The sequence below is a fragment of the Chrysochloris asiatica genome, unplaced genomic scaffold, assembly GCF_000296735.1.
Source record: "Chrysochloris asiatica unplaced genomic scaffold, ChrAsi1.0 scaffold00156, whole genome shotgun sequence".
Taxonomy (NCBI): domain Eukaryota; kingdom Metazoa; phylum Chordata; class Mammalia; order Afrosoricida; family Chrysochloridae; genus Chrysochloris; species Chrysochloris asiatica.
The window spans coordinates 4831793-4846065 of record NW_006408674.1 but is presented as its reverse complement, the minus strand read 5'-3'; positions in this window follow the sequence as shown (position 1 = coordinate 4846065).

The following is a 14273-nucleotide window of genomic DNA, read 5'->3' as shown; positions in this document are numbered from 1 at the left end:
GTGCTGCTATGAACATTGGTGTGCATATATCTTCTGGAATTGTGGCTCTTTTTTTCTTGTGGGTAAATACCAAGTAGAGGAATTGCTGGATCATAAAGTATTTCTATTTTCAACCTTCTGAGGAAATGCCATATTGCTTTCCAGAGAGGTTGACCATTTTGCAGTCCTACCAGCAATGCGGGTGTGTCCCAGTCTCTCCACATCCCTGCCAGCATTTATTGGATGGACCTGTGTTTTGTTCTGTTGTGTGTAAGGTTGCTATTCCAGTGTAGGAATCGACTGGATGGCACCTAACAACAAAATATATAGCATATAATCCATATCCACCAGTTTTAATGAAGCCTACCATCTTCAAATACGTTTTTCCTTAATCACATTAAGCATGAAACCATCAGTCTTCCTCCCTGGGTGCAAAGTCTTCCCTTCCTTCAATGTGACACTGAAAATGATTGGAAATCCAAACCACTAGTGGGGCATAGAACAGATATTGTGAAATTGGTAAATGACAAAATGGCCAAGAATGACATCCAAGTAGCTGATGTAAATAGCCAAGTGAAACTAACCAGCTCTATAGAGAGACAGCATAGAGGAATCTGAGTGAGAAACAAGTTATGGGAACTGGGAAGAGCTGGCTCAGTGGCATTGTCGAAGAATGACCCAGGTGCTCTGAATATTGAAATATTGTATTTTGAATCAGGGTCTGGCTATGCTGTGCAGGACAACTATTTTAATAGGACCACTTTCAACTCAAAGATGTTAAAACAATGTTTTGTTTTATCACCACTAATGGGTATTCCACCATTCATCAGTTTGTCATACTATAGTGGCTTGATATCACAAGATTCTTATGATACTGGAAGCTATGCCAAGGGTATTTTAAATACCAGCTGGATCATGTATGGTGGCTAGCTTTCAGAGGAGTTTCCAGATGAAGACAGACTAGGAAGAAAAACCTTGTGATCTACTTTGGAAAATTAGCCAGTGGAAACTTTGTGGATCACATCCAATTACTGTCGTTACATAGTGCTGAATGATGAGCCCTCTAGTCTGGAAGGCACTGAAACTAGTATCTGTAACAAAGTAAGATGTGCAGGTCTGGGGAACTTTTCCTTTTGTGCACGTGATATCACCATGTGTTGGAGCCGGCTTGACTGTAGCTAACCGCAACAAATGAGATTCAGGGCTGGGGCCTGGGATGTCAGGCATACCTAGAAATAAGGACTGAAAGCACAATGGGAACACATCCCTCAAGGTTTTTCTCTTTGCTTGGCTTCATTATGTCAGAACTACTCCTTCACATGGGCAAACAGCTTCTGCACCTCACACCACAGAACTCAGTTCCCCACAAGTGACTCATTGTCCTTACCCAGATCCACTTAAAAAACCCAAGGGTTACACTCTAAATAGCCACATGCATCACATGTCCACCTCTGGGCAATCATTTGTGGCCAGGCTGTGCTGTGTTTGGCTGGCCCTCTAGAATAATGATAAACTTTTAGCATTGGTCATGGGGATGGCCCAAGACTGAGCTGCAGAAACCAGCAACATTTCTATCATACAAGGGGCCAGCCTGAGTCGGAGGCCAACTCGAGGCAGCTAACAGTAACAATAACAACACTTACTATGTCAAAATTATTGCTTCAAGAACTTCTGGTATTAACTGTTTATCCCCATCACAGCACCATGAGGTACCCCATGAGGTGGGTGCTATTAAGGTCATTCATGTTTTGGACATGAGAGACCTGAGGCACAGATAAGTTAAGTGACTAGTCTAAGGTCAAACAGCTAATAAATTGTGGAGCTGGGATTCGAATCCAGATAGGTGTGATTTAAAGTCCTGAATTTAACATAATAACTCTATACTACCTCTCACTGCATATTGGAGGGGGGATGAGAGAAAAGTTACCCTAAAAAGATGTGTATTATCCCCAGGAGAAAAGAGAGATTGGTGGGCGGAGAAAACAAGAGGTTTCCCTACTTAACAGCTCTCAGTGTGAACTGGAGATGAAATCTCCTCTCTGCATGATTGTGTGTGTTCGGGAAGAGACACAGGAAGTACACAATACAGTGTCTGGAAGGCTAACACACTTAGAAGAGGTGATTGTTCTCTTATTCTCTCTTGGGAACAAGTCCTTTGGAAAACTCCTGGTAATTGAAGAAAACCCGTGGGAAGCCTCTATCCAGGCCCAGAAACCCAAAATCCGCTGCCCCCTGCAGCTTGTTTGTAGATGGCAGCAAGAATGGCGGAGCAGCATCCCCTCAGGAGGAGAGGATGTGCAGGTGGACCATTTGGGCTTCTTGGTTGGACCAGGAAAGGATTACTCAATAAATTAATTAAACACAGGCTTACTTGTGCTTACTTAATCTGTAGTAGACAATCCATATATGTTTCACCACAGCTATGGGGAAAAACATGTGAAACTGTTCACTATAGAGCTGTAAGTACACACAGGCTTGCACAAGTAACCCGTGCTTACTGTGCTTACTGGGTACTCCCATCCCTGCCAGGGACTGTAAGATTGAAAAGAGACTTTGATTCTAAGAAGGTTCTATGAGGTTGGGAGAGAGACAGCTGAAAGCCATACATAGACGTAGAATCTTTTATATGATAGAAAACTGTGAAATTATTCACTATAGTAAATAAGTACAAAGAAGCTTGTGTTTACCTTGCCTATTGGGTAATCTGACACTGACTGTTCACCGTGTAAAGATTCATCTTTGAGGACTCCAGTCCTGGAGACCCTGTGTTTTGTCTTAATAAAGAATCAGAATCCTCAGAAAGTCATAAAGTTTGTTTTGTTTTGTTTTGTTTTATTTTTCTGGGCCCAAATATGTGCATATCCATTACGTTGGTTGGGATGCTGCTCCAGACAGAATAAGATTCCAGCATCAAAAGGGAATAGATGTGTTTCAAAGTGAAGGAGAGAAAGCTTGGGAATAGGGCACCCCTGCTTCTGAGAAGAGAGGTCTGAAGCCACCTAGGGCCAGCAAGGAACCCTTTGGAGGCTCCCTGTGGCTTTCCTGGGAATTGACACCGTGGACTGCTTCTGGCTTTCCAGGCAAAGAGGCCACTCAGGGCAAGCTTGTCGTTTTGCCCAGCCTGCCTTGTGCTGGGTGTGACTTGTGAGCAAAGATACACAGTGGAAAGGGGTGGAGACATACAAAGTGGGCTGGGGTGTCCAGAGTTCTGCTTAATCTCTGCATGCTATTTCTAATTTTCTCTCCTTCTTACCTGTAAGCCACCCCTTTCTCTGTCCTCTCTGCTTCTCACTCACAGTATGCTGGATCCAACTATCTGAGGTGATCATTTTTTATTCAGAATAAGACCTTAAAGGAGAGTCATACAACTATGATTGCTTATTTTCGCAAGGCAAGGACAAAGCTGATTAATAGTATGCTTCCAACACTTATAAATTCATCCTTGTCCAAGAACACTCACCCTCACACCAATACGAACACTCATTTCTTAGCAGACTTCCCCCCACCCAGGAGGCTTTGGACTCTGCATCAGAGGGATGAAAGCTAGTTTTGATTCCAGTTGTGGAAAGGAAGTGGGGCGGGGCGTCCAATGTTTCTGCCAGAATTTGCTGTAAGGTCAAATTTCTGCCGCTTATTTTTCTCCCCCAAATATAGAGATTTGGACTCCTTCCACCCAAACAATAAATCTTTAAGTGACCATGTTAATTGCTGTTGAAAGGGAGGAACTGAAATTCACTTTGATGTGAAATTAATAAAACTTATTCCTGTTTATATTTCCTTTCCATAGATCAAACGTCTTGTACGCCTTAGCAGCTTCTGACATGTGCATGTTTCAAGTTTGGCTTTTTGTCTCACACAAGAAGATTAGGAATCAGCTATCCATTTCCTCAGGCTACTCTAGGTAGGTATTAGAGAGATATTAGGGGACCTTGCTCTATAATATTTTTAAATGTTTTGTGAATGATTAAAGAGAAGAACTTCCTTTGTTCACGTATTTGGGCAGCTGGTTGAAGGCTTATGATTACTGGGGAGGAAATTGGGAAGATGTTTATAGATTATCTAAACCTTGATTACAGTAAATGATGTCATCCTTTTCTCATTACACGCTTAATTACACTGGCTTTCAGTGCCAAGGTCAGGTAGGAAATACTGCGGTTCTATCTCGATGGCACTTAACAACCTGACGTTAAGGAGCTCTGGTAGTGTAGTGGTTATGAGTTAGGCACCTAACTTCAAGGTTAGCAGCTCAAAACTACCAGCTGGTCCCATAGGAGAAAGGTGAGGCTTTCTGCTCTCGTAAAGATTTACAGCCTCAGAAATTCTATACAGGGTCTCTGTGAGTAGGAACTGACTCCATGGCACACCACCACCATAGCTGGGATTGCCCTAAGTTGGAATTGACTACATAGCAATGAACAATACCTACTCCAGGTGTCCCTGGGAAGTGCACATGGTTAATGTGTTTGGCTGCTAACTGAAATCCACCTAGAGGTGCTTTGGAAGGCCACTGGAAAACCCTGGGAACACACTCTACTCCAACACACATGGGATTGTTAGGGGTTGGAGTTAATTCGATGACAACTGGTTTACATTACAAAGGGAGGGTTGTTGTTGTTGTTTGTGATAGGTTGTCCTAGATCACGCAGACTATAAATATTGACTGAGCAGCTACTGGAAAGCAGGGATAAATCAGACCCAGTCTCTACCCCCAATTCCTAATTCACAGTCTTGGGGAGAAAATGCTATGCAATTCATTGCATTAATTAATTATTTGCTATATTAACTAATTAATGCAGCTCTGTGGGTGGAATCCTGGTGTGGCACTGTAGGATAATACACTAGACTGCAAGGCCAGTTTGAGCCGGAATGTCAGCAATTCAAACCCACCAGTCCCTCCTTGGAAACCCTATACAGGGTTGCTATGAGTCAGAACCTACTCAATGGCACTTAGCAGCAACAACATAGGTGATAAGTAATATTTGTGACAAGTTCTAGGGAAGCATTATTTTGAATTGAAGATCAGAGAAGTTGTGTCTTAAAGGATAAGTAGGAGAGCCAAGATAAAGAAATGGAGCAGCAGAGAACATAAGGCAAGAGAGAGGGACCTTTGGGGTAACAGGAGTGGTCTCATGTGATGAAGGGCAAGGTGTAAATGATGGAAGGGTGGCAGACCCCAAACACTAAGCCATTTGTTGTCGAGTTGACTCTGACTCATGCTGACCCTGTGTGTAGTGCAGAGCAGTACTCTTCAGAATGCCCAAGGATTGTGATTTCGCACAAGTAGATAACCAGACCTTTCTTCTGAGATGCCTCTGGGTGAATTTGAACCACCAACCTTAAGTTGATTAACCATTTGTACCATCCAGGGACTCTATGGTTAATGAGAGTAGAGTGTAGAAAGGGAAGGAGGAATGGATCTTAAAGACCTTGACATCAAGGCATTAGGATTTGTTTGATAAGAATAGGAAACCATCAAAACATTCTTAAGCAGGAAAGTGCATGCCTACTGGTGGATTTAAAATAATAAACAGCAATGATCTCAGTGCAGAGGATAGTGTAGAAAGGAATGAGACCAAGAACAGAAGACTACGCAAAGGCTGTGGGCCAGACGGTGAGTTAAGAGAGCTTCGAAATGGCAAGGGAATTGAGGGTAGGGTTGAAGACTCAGATTCTAGAAACATTTTGAAGATATTTTAGGAAAAAACAAGAATTTTGTTAGAAAATTTGAGCTTAAAATCTGGGTCTGATTGTACTGGCTGATTGAACTTTGGCAAGACAACGTTTCCTAGATTGCATTTTCTTGAGCTCTAAAGAGCATGGCTAATAATAATAATAATAATTTCTATTATTCAGATTGAAGGGTGTGTGGTAGCCTTGAGAATGTACCACACAGACAAATGACTTTGTTGTTTTCAGCAGCTGTGGGGTTCACCCCAGACTCATGGCAACTGTATGCACAGAGAACAAAATGGTGCTTGGTCCTATACCATCCCCATGATTGGTGGTAGATGGGACCATTGTGATTCATGGGCTGATTTCCGTAAGCAGATCGCCAGTCCTTTCTTCCTGTCTTTAAGTGGTCTGAAAACTTCCCTGACACCTGCTCAACATCATAACAGCACCACTGATGTCTCCAAGGACAGACAGATGGTGGTTGCTCATGAGGTGTGGTTGCTCAGAAGCGAGCCCAAGTCTCTGGGCATCTGTCGGTGGAGGTTGGCATGTTGCTATGATATTGAGTACATTTCAGTGAAGCTTCCAGACTAAGATGGACTAGGAAGAAAAGTCTAATGACCTACTACTGGAAACTAGTCTGTGAAAACCCTACGGAACCCAAGAATCCCCTCTGTGCAGGGTCAGGCAGAGTTTTCTTCTACTGAGCATAGAGTCAGTGTGACTTGGTGGTATCTTGATGGCAGCTAAATGCAATTCAAACCAAAGAGATGAAAAGAGAAAGAGATCACATCTGTAGCTAAACCTTTAACTACTAGTCCCGTAAGCTCTGAAATCACCTGAATTTCCTCTTGAAACCCTCAAATCCTGTTTACATTCAAGATGGTAATTCTCAATTTTTACTCATGCCTCTCTTCAATTTAAAAAGTATTTCTAGTTATTGGGCAGATGCATATTCTCTTTTGATAATGAAAAACTAAAGGTATGAAATAAACAAAACAAAAACCTTTTGTGGACTCCTGATACGGCATATAGGATAAGCACTGGACTTTGAACTCCAAAGTTGGTAGTTCAAATCTACCAGCTGCTCCTTGGAAACTCTATATAAGGGTCACTGTGAGCCAGAACCAACACAAAGACACTTAACAACAACAGCATCAGTTGATTATCTGATTTACAAGAATAACTGGAAAACCAGTTGGGGAACTGCAAGTTTAGGGAAGTGATACAGAACCTAGTCGACTGAACCCAGTCATGTCCTCTCGCTGTCCCTTGCTAGACTCTTTGTTATTTCCCATTTTCTCAGTATGAAAAGGGCTTTGACTTACATTATCCTAACACAAGGTTTCTCAGTCGAAGCACTGCTGACATTTGTGGCTGAATGAGTCTTTGTTGTGCTGGACCCCGTTCATTGGTGGGGACTTAGCAGCATCCCTGGTCTCTACCCTCTAGATGCTAGCATGGTCTTCTAGGTGGCAAAATCACCCCGGAGTGGAGAACTGCTGTCTCAAGGTGCCAAAGCACTCTACAAAATGCTATGCAGATGTGTGGAGTTAACTCATTTTATAGTAGTTATGAGTCGGGCTGCTAATCTCACAGCTAGCTGTTCGAAACTACTGGTGGTTATATGGAAGAAAGATGAGGTTTTCTGCTTCTGTAAAGGTTTACAGCCTTAGAAACCCTATAACGGATTACTATGTGTCAGAACCAACGCCACGGCACATAACCACCATTATTTCTAACAGCAGAGAAGTTTGATATTACTCCCAGTTTATAGATGGGAAAATGGGTTGAGTTATTCAAACAACTTGCTTACAGTTACATTGCTGATCAGTCTTAGCCCAGTGCTCTTTAGATTTGACTGGAAGTGCCACAACTTCCTTTCCAAAATGTCTTCACGTTTCTTGTGGGGAGAGAAAAAGACTGTAGTTCCCAAATCACCATCAGAAGGGACCTCTCAGAATCGGCTATCTGGTTTCTGGGCTTCGTGGGATGCTGGAACCCACACTGGCTTTCTTCTAAACGCTGCTAGCATAATCTCCCATATTTGCATAGAGCTCTAAGATAATGCAGTCAGTGTTCACGTTTGCAAAGAAGATATGTGCAAATGCTATCTTGTTAAATGTGATCAAGCTCTAGTGAGTGTTTATTTCAGGCCAAAATCTCTTCGCAGGGCCATGTGAAACTGCTGAGGGTTTGATCCCTGTGTTTAAATGACATCAAATACAATATGTAAATCTGCGATGTGAAATAGAATGCCATGTGTGGACACTCTCCTTTCTTTCCCTTCTCTGCCCCTGCCACACACACATACAGAAGTCCTTCCTGGTCACCAGGACTGAACTTCTTCTGTCTGCCCAACATGGGAGGCTTAGTTAATCTCATGAAATGAAGCCAGTGCCTCCTGATTCCTTAGTCCAGCTCTCTCTTCTCCTTCAAGGAATGGCTTTAATAGCTCAACCAAGGGCTCAAACTGGAGCACCGAATTTTCAATCATGTCCCACGTTGGGTTAACTGAACTCTCCTGCCAGCAGAGCTGATGCCATCTGCCCATTTATTGACAGCCTTGTCAGCAAAAATCTGGAGTCTGAGGGTTGGCAGACAGCCAACTTGCTTTCCACTGTCTCTCCAGTGTCTCGGTAACAGATGTTGTGCCTCATGCCTGGAGCTGCTGTTGGCAAATCACTGCATGCTCATGTTATTTATCCGGGTAGAGGGAGGGCAGGAAGGGATACATGTTTTCCAGGAAGGAATTTGCATTCCTTTCCAGGTTCTCTGTTTGCAGATTAAAAAAGAAAGAAAGAAAGGAAGAAAGAAAGAAAGAAAATCAGCTTATTGTTCAACACTGAAAAAAAAAAAAAAAATCATTCCAAACCAAGTAACTGCTTGATGTACCACATTATAAACCGGGCAGATTGCATGCACTTGAGAACTTGTCATAATTCATCCCCCTTAGGATCTCCATGGTATGGCGCTATAGGATAGGCACTGGACTGCTAACTACGAGGTCAGTAGTTCAAACCTACCAGCTGCTCCTTGGAAACCCTATACAGACTCACTGTGAGTTGGAACCGACTCCACAGCACTGAGCAGCAACAGCAGGGTCTCCCTGGCCTTGGAAGATGCCTTTTAATTGCATTATCCCAGAAAAACAATTGAGTTCAGAGGATTTTTTAAAAGCAAATAATCCTCCACTCCCAGTGAGTTCTTATCCCACGTCAGTGTAAATCGATCAGGGTGTTTATTGAATGAAAGCCTAAGATTTGGCAAATAGATCTCTGTGTGCCTCTTACAGAGGACATCTTTTTTTCTCCTGCCATATCTTTACTTTTAAAAGAGGCAATGTTGTTGTTGTTATGTGCCGTGGAGTTGGTTCTGACTCATAACGACCCCGTACAGGGTTTCTGAGGCTATACATCTTTACGGGAGCAGAAAGCCTCCTCTTTTCTTCCATGGAACAGCTGGTAGTTTTGAACTGCTGACCTTGTGGTTCGCAGCCTGATTCGTAACTACTATGCTACCAGAGCTCCTTAAAGGAGGCAATAAGAGAAAAGAAATCATTTTGAAGAAATGAATTGCAGCTTCTGCTGGTCTTAATCAGAGTCCTGGTGTGGTGCTGCAGGCTAATGCACTGGACTGCAATGTCGTTTTAAACTGCAAGGTTCGTGATTCAAACTACTCCTTGGAAACCCTATACAGGGTCGCTATGGGTCACAACTGACTTGATAGCACTTAACAACAACACGTCCTAATCAGCAAGTCCAGTTTGGCTATCCTCTCTTGAGAGTCTTATTAAAGTGGTTTTATCAAAGAATTTTCACCCAAGTACTCAGGTTCTCAAACATCGGCCTGTGTGGGTTCTTGGTCCACTCAGTGGTAACAAAGAGTCTTGGATCAAGGAGAGAAAAATAGAGGGGAGTGATTTACGGCACACTGGTCTCTAGGAAGGGAACCATGCAGCTGGAGAGGTAAGTAGACAGGCAGCTCTGGTGAGAGCATCTGCAACCAGCTCCTTGAGCCAGGAAAGTAAGTGTCCCTTTTCTCATTGTTCCTCACTGTGCACATTGAAATCATACCTCCTGGCTGGGTGTCTGACGCACATCCCAAGGGAAGGAGTCTAGAAAGGAACTTCTTTCCCAGCACAGAAGACTGAGAAAGTCTAGGGTGCTCCAGGAAATAACTTGGTCCCTTGGCGAGGCAACAGAAACCTTGCACCAAGTCTGGATGTCTGGAATCAAGCAACAAAGCTGTACCCACTACTTTCTTGTGTGTGGTACCTATTTCTGGTGCTCAGAGACAAATGCCACTGTCTTCTAATGAGCTGGTCTCAAGCATAAATGAGACGATAAAAGCCTGATGCAAATGACTGCAAAATACACAGGACCCTAAGCCCCCAAACAAACTGGAAATTGCATAATTCACATTTCAGGGCTAGTCCTGCAACAGCAAAGCTCTGGGTCACAGGCCTGGCATTTGTATTGTAAATGTTCTCTTCACATGTGTTTCCTTACCGGGTGGTAGGTTTCCTTCCTTGTTGGGGTCCAGGTGGGACTGTCCATTTTAGATTACTTACTTCAAGTGAAGACAATGGCTTAGTGCTGTGTCCTACCACGTTAGCTCCTAAAATCAACCAAAGTGCTAGACACTGGCTGTGAGCCTGGGACAGAAAGCTGAGAAGTGTGGCCAGTGTTGGCGATCTGGGGGAGATGAGGCAGTTGAGGGTACCCCTTTACTTGACAGATGAGGATCTGGGCTCTGAGCCAAAATGGGTATAAGACAACATTGCCCTGTGTATAAACCGAAGCTGGAGGCCCGGGGCTATGCTGCAGATGCAACCTTGGGGAACAGAAGGCCATCATTAAGTATAATGACACAGATCCCTAGAGGGGACGGGGGCATCTTTGCCTGGCATGGAGACACACCTCTCCCACTTAGCCTTGTTATCTGCCTCCCAGGCACTGCTCCCAGTTAAGTGGTGGAAGATAAGAGGACATATCTGCTGCTGGTAGGGTGTGCAGACACTGGGTAGGCTGGGAATCAGGGCCAGGGCAGCTGATCTCTCTGATTCTTGTGAGATTTGTGGATGGGCTTCCAGGACAACAGACAATGTGGTGCCCAGGCCCTGGGTCAGGCACATGCCTCACATCAGCTGAAAAGTCACAGTAATTGGGTTCCTCCTTACCTCTCCCTCCAGGAAAGCCAAGACTGTCTGCTGCCTCCACCAACAGGAGCCTGTGTCTGTCTCTGCCTCCACTGGCATGGTCCTGGCTTCGAGGTCTGAGACAAAGGCCACTTGGAGCCTGTGAGCCTGTGTGAACAAAGCACAAGGGCTGTTACTTTATCAGCGTGCCCTGGTTCCAGTCAGCCTCACCTCCTAGGAGCCAGATACCAGAGGCTGTGTCAGCTCAGGGATGCTCAGCTGGAAAGGCAGTCTGCCTCCTGCCTGGTGCCGAAGATGCTGCCTACACCAAACTAGACAGCCTTCCCTAGCTCTGCCTTCCCGTTCTCAGTCTCTCAGTCTCATCTGGACCTCAGGGTTTCTAGCTGACACACAGCTCAGAAGTGGTTGCTAAGAGGCTGCTAGGAGGAAAATGAATAGGAGCAGGTGTGGGGGTCGCAGCCTGCTTTTGCAGGCCCTGGCTGCTGGAGAGCTGAGAACCCCAGGCAGGGAGACACTGGCAGTTTGTCCTTTGTTCATCCCCCAGCCAAGCCCGGCTGCACTGGCTCATTTTTCTGCACCTTCATACCTGCTCTGAGAAATAGGAGTTGCCTGGCAGGCAGCCCACGCCTTTTCTTCTCCTCCTCTTCCTCTCCAGCTCCCCTGGAGAGAGCAGCAACAGGGCAGGGATGGAACCATGACATTACCTCAGTGCTTGAGGAAAGGTGGGTAGCCCCTGCCCATGAGCTTGAAACCCTTGCTTCTTTCTCGGTGTTGACAACTGGTCCCCTGCACAGATTGGATGTGCCCCATGCATATTGCAAATCACAACTTCCCAGGAACCTGGCATGTCAGGCTAACAAATGAAACCGTTCAGCTGAAAGACAATTTGGAGCAATGGGGGCTGCCACAATTGCCCTATCTGAAAGGGGACCTTTGCTGTCATACCGCCAGATTTTCCCAGAAGAGATAAAAAATATAATTTTTGTACAAAATCTTTGAATTTTTAAGTATCAGTGACAAATTCTGTTTGTTTTTCTGTTATTGTTGTTTATTTTAAGCACTCTATGGGTCAAGGAGCCTGGCTGTGGTGCTGTAGGATGAGCACTGAATTGCTGACCATAGGTCAGTGGTTCAAACCCACCACCCACTCCTCAGAAACCCTATAGAGGGGTGCTATGAGTTGGAATCTATTTGGTGGCACTTAAGAACAACAACAACGCTACGTGGGCCAACAAAATCACATCTTTAGGCCATCTACGAGTGAGTTCTGCCCTAAAGTTGTGAGGATCAAACTGCAAAGCCTTTTGGGTTCTGGTTAATGTCTTCACCTTATGAGTGCTGAGATTCTTTAGGGCTTCTTGTTGCTTTTGTAGTCTTAGAGGCTAGCTGAGGTTTTTCAAGGGATCAACAGCTGGCAGGAGATGGACATGCAAATAAAGATCCTTTTCTGGTTCTAGTCTTGCTAGGGTTCAGGGTTTCAGTCTAAGTGTATTAGTTTTCGATGGGGTGTAACACATTTCCATAAACATAGAGGTTTAATACAGCATGAATTTATTGACACTTCACTGGGTCTGGTATGGCTTAGCTGCATTCACTGCTTAGAATCTCCTGAGGCTGTAACATCAGCCAAGGCTGCAATCTCATCCCAGGCTCTAAATCTTCCTCTAAGCACATTGAGGTTGTTGGTAGAATTCAATTCCTAGGATCCCAAGACTGAGGCTCTCAGCTCCTAGAGGCCTACTGATCTTCTTCCACGTGACCCTTTCTACAACATAACAGTGTTCTGTTCCAAAACCAACAGCAGAATCTCTTGCTTTGAGTTTCCCCATTTCTTTTAAAGACTCGCCTGATCAGGTGTGGCCCACCCTGGATAATCTCCCTTTTGGTTAATTCAAAATCACCGCTGGTTGTGTTGCCAGGCCCCTTTGGGGCCTCCTGCTGTCTTCAGTGTTACGACTCTTGGCTGTATTATAGCGCTTTGAGGAGGTTCGTTGTGTCTCCATTCTTTCTGCTTCTTTTTCTTCTATCTGATTCTTTCTACTGCTCCTCTTCCTGCTTCTTTATGTATGAAAAACGTCTCTGGGGCAGGCTGCATGTGCTTGTATTACTGAGAGAACCTGTGTGCAGACATCTAGTGATGTGGAGACATGATTAAACATATTTTGTTTGGAATAAACACATGCATGTAAGAATTGGAATCTTAGTAGCAACACTTTTTGGCTTACCTTCATATATACAACTGTGTCAGTTTCAAGGCATGGCCTCTTTCAGTTTGGGCATCAAATTGATTAATTCTGTCTTCCTTTAGGCCAGCCACAGATACTTCATTTGCATAGTAGGCTCTAGTCACTTCATTTGCATAATCAGGATGTAAAAGTTCATGGATACCCAGGCATTGAGTTTGCTCCTTGGTTGTATTGATCCAGATAATATAGTCACCTTGTTAACATGGGTGTTTGGGACAATCCTGCAAAGTGCATCCCAATCACAGGGCAGGATGCACACTAGGGCCAGAGAAAAGTCAAGTTGTTTACAGCTTATGCAATAAATTAATCAACTTCGACAAAAGTAATAAACCCTCTGGGGTAAAATTAGGGCAAACGTAACTGCTCAGGGTTCAGAGAAAAACCTCCACAAACTCTTTCAAGCTGTTTTCCAAAGAACTAAGGGAAAAGGACACTTGAAGGAGCTCATTTTATTACACTATCATATTCACACTTCCCACCACATTCAAAGCAAAAGGTTTAAACAGTGAGTGTACCAGGGGAAGGCTTCCTGGGGACCATCTTAGAATGCTACCCACCATAATCAAGATTAAAAAAAAAAACAACTTCTTTTCTCTCTGATGTTCAATAATTTTGTCCATCAATGTTAAATGATTTCTTACATTTACTTTCCAGATCTAAACTACTAGAGTTTGATCTCAAAGAGTTTCTTGAATTTTATGATCAAATCCATTGACCTTGAGTTCACTCTGACCCATGCTGACTTCTAGTGTTACAGAGAAGAACTGATCCATATAAGGTTTCTTGATTGTAATCTGTATGGAAGCTGATCACGAGGTCTTTCTCCCATGGAGCCAATGAGAGGGCTCAGATCACCAATCGCAAACTGCTTATAATACCTAAGAACCTTCATATTATAATAACTATGACAGAGATGAAACAATGCTCTCAAGTTAATTCCAGAACGAAGTTGATGCTTTATTCATTCATTTATGTTTTGCTCAGTTCTTGGACTGATAAAATTCAGGAAGGTAAAAGATTCACAGACACCCAGGCACTGGACTTTTCTTCTTAGTTGTATTGATCTGGATCATTAAGATTTCGTTTTCATGAACAGAACTTAAGACTAGATACTAAACATGATTGCTTCTTGTTGTTGTTGTCAGGTGCCATCGAGTCGGAACCGACTCATAGCGACTCCATGCACAGCAGAACGAAACAATGTTCGATCCTGG